Genomic DNA, 6,750 nt, shown 5'->3' on the forward strand with positions numbered 1-6,750 from the left:
TTTTCGGGTTGGTATAAATCAGTAACCACTGACACTTAGAATTTTTTCGGGTCGGTACAAATCAGTAACCACTGACACTTAGAATATTTTCGGGTTGGTATAAATCAGTAACCACCGACACTTAGAATATTTTCGAGTTGGTATAAATCAGTAACCACTGACACTTAGAATTTTTTCGAGTTGGTATAAATCAGTAACCACTGACACTTAGAATATTTTCGGGTTGGTATAAATCAGTAACCACCGACACTTAGAATATTTTCGAGTTGGTATAAATCAGTAACCACTGACACTTAGAATATTTTCGACTTGGTATAAATCAGTAACCACTGACACTTAGAATATTTTCGGGTTGGTATAAATCAGTAACCACCGACACTTAGAATATTTTCGAGTTGGTATAAATCAGTAACCACCGACACTTAGAATTTTTTCGAGTTGGTATAAATCAGTAACCACTGACACTTAGAATATTTTCGGGTTGGTATAAATCAGTAACCACCGACACTTAGAATATTTTCGAGTTGGTATAAATCAGTAACCACTGACACTTAGAATTTTTTCGAGTTGGTATAAATCAGTAACCACTGACACTTAGAATATTTTCGACTTGGTATAAATCAGTAACCACTGACACTTAGAATATTTTCGGGTAGGTATAAATCAGTAACCACCGACACTTAGAATATTTTCGAGTTGGTATAAATCAGTAACCACCGACACTTAGAATTTTTTCGAGTTGGTATAAATCAGTAACCACTGACACTTAGAATTTTTTCGGGTTGGTATAAATCAGTAACCACCGACACTTAGAATATTTTCGAGTTGGTATAAATCAGTAACCACTGACACTTAGAATTTTTTCGGGTCGGTATAAATCAGTAACCACTGACACTTAGAATTTTTTCGAGTTGGTATAAATCAGTAACCACTGACACTTAGAATATTTTCGGGTTGGTATAAATCAGTAACCACTGACACTTAGAATTTTTTCGACTTGGTATAAATCAGTAACCACTGACACTTAGAATTTTTTCGGGTTGGTATAAATCAGTAACCACTGACACTTAGAATATTTTCGGGTTGGTATAAATCAGTAACCACTGACACTTAGAATTTTTTCGGGTTGGTATAAATCAGTAACCACCGACACTTAGAATTTTTTCGGCTCAGTAGAAATCAGTAACCAAGCGCATTTTTGAATTGGTTACTGATTTCTCCGTTCGAGTTGCGGCTGCGGTTGGCTTCAAATAGTGGTGGGGGCTTAATTATCGCCGAGGGGAGCATGTCCCGGTGGTGTGGCCGAGGATGGAGTGCCTTTTGAAGGGGGTGTTTCTGAATTTGGACCCTTTTTGAGTTGCATGGCCGGATGGGTGTGGTTTTGAAGGGTGTGTCTGTCTGGAGTGGCACCGGCGTTGGTGTGAGGCTGAGGGTGGGCGTTCGGTTCCTGGTTAGGGATAGGGAAAGGGTGAGACTTAGCTTTAGTGCTCGTGCCCCCGATTTTGGTAATGTTTGACGTCAATTTTCCAAGGAGGCGAATGCAAGGCTTCAGAGGGACTTTGAGTGTTCGGGGGCGGGGTAGCTCAGCCGGATTTGCCCCGGCGGTTCTGCGGACGGTGTTGACTTCGAGGGCGGACCGGCCCCCGTGTTCAGTCCGAATATCGTGCATTGTTAACGGCGGGAAGTGTTCCAAAAGGGAATGGGATTGAATGTGACTGCTGAAGCCGACTTTGAGACCTGTAACGCGGGTAGCTCAGCCGGATTTGACCCGGCGGTTCTGGCGACGGTCTCGCCTTCGAGGGGGGAGCGCCCCGCGTGTTCAGGCCGAATTTTGTGCATTTCCATCGGCGGGAAGAGGTCCAAACGGGAATGGGATTGAATGTGACTGCTGAAGCCGACATTGAGACCTCTAACGCGGGTAGCTCGGCAGGATTTGACCCGGCGGTTCTGCCGAAGGTCTCACCTTCGAGGGGGGAGCGTCCCGCGTGTTCAGGCCGAATATCGTGCATTGTTAACGGCGGGAAGTGTTCCAAACGGGAATGGGATTGAATGTGACTGCTGAAGCCGACATTGAGACCTCTAACGCGGGTAGCTCGGCCGGATTTGACCCGGCGGTTCTGGCGACGGTCTCGCCTTCGAGGGGGGAGCGTCCCGCGTGTTCAGGCCGAATTTTGTGCATTTCCATCGGCGGGAAGAGGTCCAAACGGGAATGGGATTGAATGTGACTGCTGAAGCCGACATTGAGACCTCTAACGCGGGTAGCTCGGCCGGATTTGACCCGGCGGTTCTGCCGAAGGTCTCACCTTCGAGGGGGGAGCGTCCCGCGTGTTCAGGCCGAATTTTGTGCATTTCCATCGGCGGGAAGAGGTCCAAACGGGAATGGGATTGAATGTGACTGCTGAAGCCGACATTGAGACCTCTAACGCGGGTAGCTCGGCCGGATTTGACCCGGCGGTTCTGCCGAAGGTCTCACCTTCGAGGGGGGAGCGCCCACCGTGTACAGGCCGATTTTCATGCATTTCCAACCGTGGGAAGGGGTCCGAAAGGGGATGGGGGTGAACGTGACTGCTCAACCCGACTTTGAGACCTGTAACGCGGGTAGCTCAGCCGGATTTGACCCGGCGGTTCTGGCGACGGTCTCGCCTTCGAGGGGGGAGCGCCCCGCGTGTTCAGGCCGAATTTTGTGCATTTCCATCGGCGGGAAGAGGTCCAAACGGGAATGGGATTGAATGTGACTGCTGAAGCCGACATTGAGACCTCTAACGCGGGTAGCTCGGCAGGATTTGACCCGGCGGTTCTGCCGAAGGTCTCACCTTCGAGGGGGGAGCGCCCACCGTGTACAGGCCGATTTTCATGCATTTCCAACCGTGGGAAGGGGGCCGAAAGGGGATGGGGGTGAATGTGACTGCTCAACCCGACTTTGAGGCATCTAACCCGGGTAGCTCAGCCGGGTTTGACCCGGCGGTTCTGCCGACTGCCTCGCCTTCGAGGGGGGAGCGTCCCCCGTGTACAGGCCGATTTTCATGCATTTCGAACCGTGGGAAGTGGCCCAAAAGGGGATGGGGGTGAATGTGACTGCTCAACCCGACTTTGGCGCTTCCGAGCCGGGTAGCCCGGCCGGGTTTGACCCGGCGGTTCTGCCGTCGGTCTCGCCTTCGAGGGCGGAGCCTCCCCCGTGTACAGGCCGATTTTCATGCATTTGCAACGGTGGGAAGTTGCCCAAAAGTCGATGGGAGTGAATGTGACTGCTCAACCCGACTTTGAGACTTTTAAGCCGGGTAGCTCAGCCGGGTTTGACCCGGCGGTTCTGCCGACGGTCTCGCCTTCGAGGGGGGAGCCTCCCCCGTGTACAGGCCGATTTTCGTGCATTTCCAACGGTGGGAAGAGGTTCAAAAGGGGATGGGAGTGAATGTGACTGCTCAACCCGACTCTGAGGCTTCTAACCCGGGTAGCTCGGCCGGGTTTGATCCGGCGGTTCTGCCGACGGTCTCGTCTTCGAGGCCGGTGCCTCCCCCGTGTACAGGCCGATTTTCGTGCATTTCCAACGGTGGGAAGTGGTCCAAAAGGGAATGGGGGTGGACGTGTCTGCTCATACCGACTTTGAGACTTGTAAGCCGGGTAGCTCAGCCGGGTTTGACCCGGCGGTTCTGCCGACGGTCTCGCCTTCGAGGGGGGAGCCTCCCCCGTGTACAGGCCGATTTCCGTGCATTTCCAACGGTGGGAAGAGGTTCAAAAGGGGATGGGAGTGAATGTGACTGCTCAACCCGACTCTGAGGCTTCTAACCCGGGTAGCTCGGCCGGGTTTGATCCGGCGGTTCTGCCGACGGTCTCGTCTTCGAGGCCGGTGCCTCCCCCGTGTACAGGCCGATTTTCGTGCATTTCCAACGGTGGGAAGAGGTTCAAAAGGGGATGGGGGTGAATGCGACTGCTCAACCCGACTCTGAGGCTTCTAACCCGGGTAGCCCGGCCGGGTTTGACCCGGCGGTTCTGCCGTCGGTCTCGCCTTCGAGGGCGGAGCCTCCCCCGTGTACAGGCCGATTTTCATGCATTTGCAACGGTGGGAAGTTGCCCAAAAGTCGATGGGAGTGAATGTGACTGCTCAACCCGACTTTGAGACTTTTAAGCCGGGTAGCTCAGCCGGGTTTGACCCGGCGGTTCTGCCGACGGTCTCGCCTTCGAGGGGGGAGCCTCCCCCGTGTACAGGCCGATTTTCGTGCATTTCCAACGGTGGGAAGAGGTTCAAAAGGGGATGGGAGTGAATGTGACTGCTCAACCCGACTCTGAGGCTTCTAACCCGGGTAGCTCGGCCGGGTTTGATCCGGCGGTTCTGCCGACGGTCTCGTCTTCGAGGCCGGTGCCTCCCCCGTGTACAGGCCGATTTTCGTGCATTTCCAACGGTGGGAAGTGGTCCAAAAGGGAATGGGGGTGGACGTGTCTGCTCATACCGACTTTGAGACTTGTAAGCCGGGTAGCTCAGCCGGGTTTGTTCCGGCGGTTCTGCCGACGGTCTCGTCATCGAGGGGGGAGCCTCCCCCGTGTCCAGGCCGATTTTCATGCATTTCCAACCGTGGGAAGTGGTCCAAAAGGGAATGGGGGTGAATGTGACTGCTCATACCGACTTTGAGACTTTTAAGCCGGGTAGCTCAGCCGGGTTTGACCCGGCGGTTCTGCCGACGGTCTCGCCTTCGAGGGGGGAGCGTCCCCCGTGTTCAGGCCGAATTTTGTGCATTTCGAACCGTGGGAAGTTGCCCAAAAGTCGATGGGAGTGAATGTGACTGCTCAACCCGACTTTGAGACTTGTAAGCCGGGTAGCTCAGCCGGGTTTGACCCGGCGGTTCTGCCGACGGTCTCGTCTTCGAGGCGGGTGCCTCCCCCGTGTACAGGCCGATTTTCATGCATTTCGTACCGTGGGAAGCGGTCCAAAAGGGGATGGGAGTGAACGTGACTGCTCATACCGACTTTGGCGCTTCCGAGCCGGGTAGCTCAGCCGGGTTTGACCCGGCGGGTCTGCCGACGGTCTCGCCTTCGAGGGGGGAGCGTCCCCCGTGTTCAGGCCGAATCTTGTGCATTTCGAACCGTGGGAAGTTGCCCAAAAGTCGATGGGAGTGAATGTGACTGCTCAACCCGACTTTGAGACTTGTAAGCCGGGTAGCTCAGCCGGGTTTGACCCGGCGGTTCTGCCGACGGTCTCGTCTTCGAGGCGGATGCCACCCCCGTGTACAGGCCGATTTTCGTGCATTTCCAACCGTGGGAAGTGGTCTAAAAGTCGATGGGAGTGAACGTGACTGCTCAACCCGACTCTGAGGCTTCTAACCCGGGTAGCTCGGCCGGGTTTGACCCGGCGGTTCTGCCGACGGTCTCGTCTTCGAGGCGGGTGCCTCCCCCGTGTACAGGCCGATTTTCGTGCATTTCGAACCGTGGGAAGTGGTCTAAAAGTCGATGGGAGTGAACGTGACTGCTCAACCCGACTTTGAGACTTGTAAGCCGGGTAGCTCAGCCAGGTTTGACCCGGCGGTTCTGCCGACGGTCTCGCCTTCGAGGGCGGACCCTCCCCCGTGTACAGGCCGGTTTTCGTGCATTTCGAACCGTGGGAAGTGATCCAAAAGGGAATGGGGGTGAACGTGACTGCCCAACCCGGCTTTGAGACTTGTAAGCCGGGTAGCTCAGCCGGGTTGGACCCGGCGGTTCTGCCGACGGTCTCGACTTCGAGGCGGGTGCCTCCCCCGTGTACAGGCCGATTTTCATGCATTTGCAACGGTGGGAAGTTGCCCAAAAGTCGATGGGAGTGAATGTGACTGCTCAACCCGACTTCGAGACTTGTAAGCCGGGTAGCTCAGCCGGGTTTGACCCGGCGGTTCTGCCGACGGTCTCGCCTTCGAGGGGGGAGCCTCCCCCGTGTACAGGCCGATTTTCGTGCATTTCCAACGGTGGGAAGAGGTTCAAAAGGGGATGGGAGTGAATGTGACTGCTCAACCCGACTTTGGCGCTTCCGAGCCGGGTAGCTCAGCCGGGTTTGACCCGGCGGGTCTGCCGACGGTCTCGTCTTCGAGGCGGGTGCCTCCCCCGTATACAGGCCGATTTTCATGCATTTCGAACCGTGGGAAGTGGTCCAAAAGGGAATGGGGGTGGACGTGTCTGCTCATACCGACTTTGAGACTTGTAAGCCGGGTAGCTCAGCCGGGTTTGTTCCGGCGGTTCTGCCGACGGTCTCGTCTTCGAGGCGGGTGCCTCCCCCGTGTACAGGCCGATTTTCGTGCATTTCGAACCGTGGGAAGTGGTCCAAAAGGGGATGGGAGTGAATGTGACTGCTCAACCCGACTTTGGCGCTTCCGAGCCGGGTAGCTCAGCCGGGTTTGACCCGGCGGGTCTGCCGACGGTCTCGTCTTCGAGGCGGGTGCCTCCCCCGTATACAGGCCGATTTTCATGCATTTCGAACCGTGGGAAGTGGTCCAAAAGGGAATGGGGGTGGACGTGTCTGCTCATACCGACTTTGAGACTTGTAAGCCGGGTAGCTCAGCCGGGTTTGATCCTGCGGTTCTGCCGACGGTCTCGCCTTCGAGGGGGGAGCCTCCCCCGTGTTCAGTCCGATTTCCATGCATTTCCAACCGTGGGAAGTTGCCCAAAAGGGGATGGGAGTGAATGTGACTGCTCAACCCGACTTTGGCGCTTCCGAGCCGGTTAGCACAGCCGGGTTTGACCCGGCGGTTCTGCCGACAGTCTCCTCTTCGAGGCGGGTGCCTCCCCCGTGTA

The sequence above is a fragment of the Chiloscyllium punctatum genome, unplaced genomic scaffold (assembly GCF_047496795.1).
Source record: "Chiloscyllium punctatum isolate Juve2018m unplaced genomic scaffold, sChiPun1.3 scaffold_800, whole genome shotgun sequence".
NCBI lineage: Eukaryota > Metazoa > Chordata > Chondrichthyes > Orectolobiformes > Hemiscylliidae > Chiloscyllium > Chiloscyllium punctatum.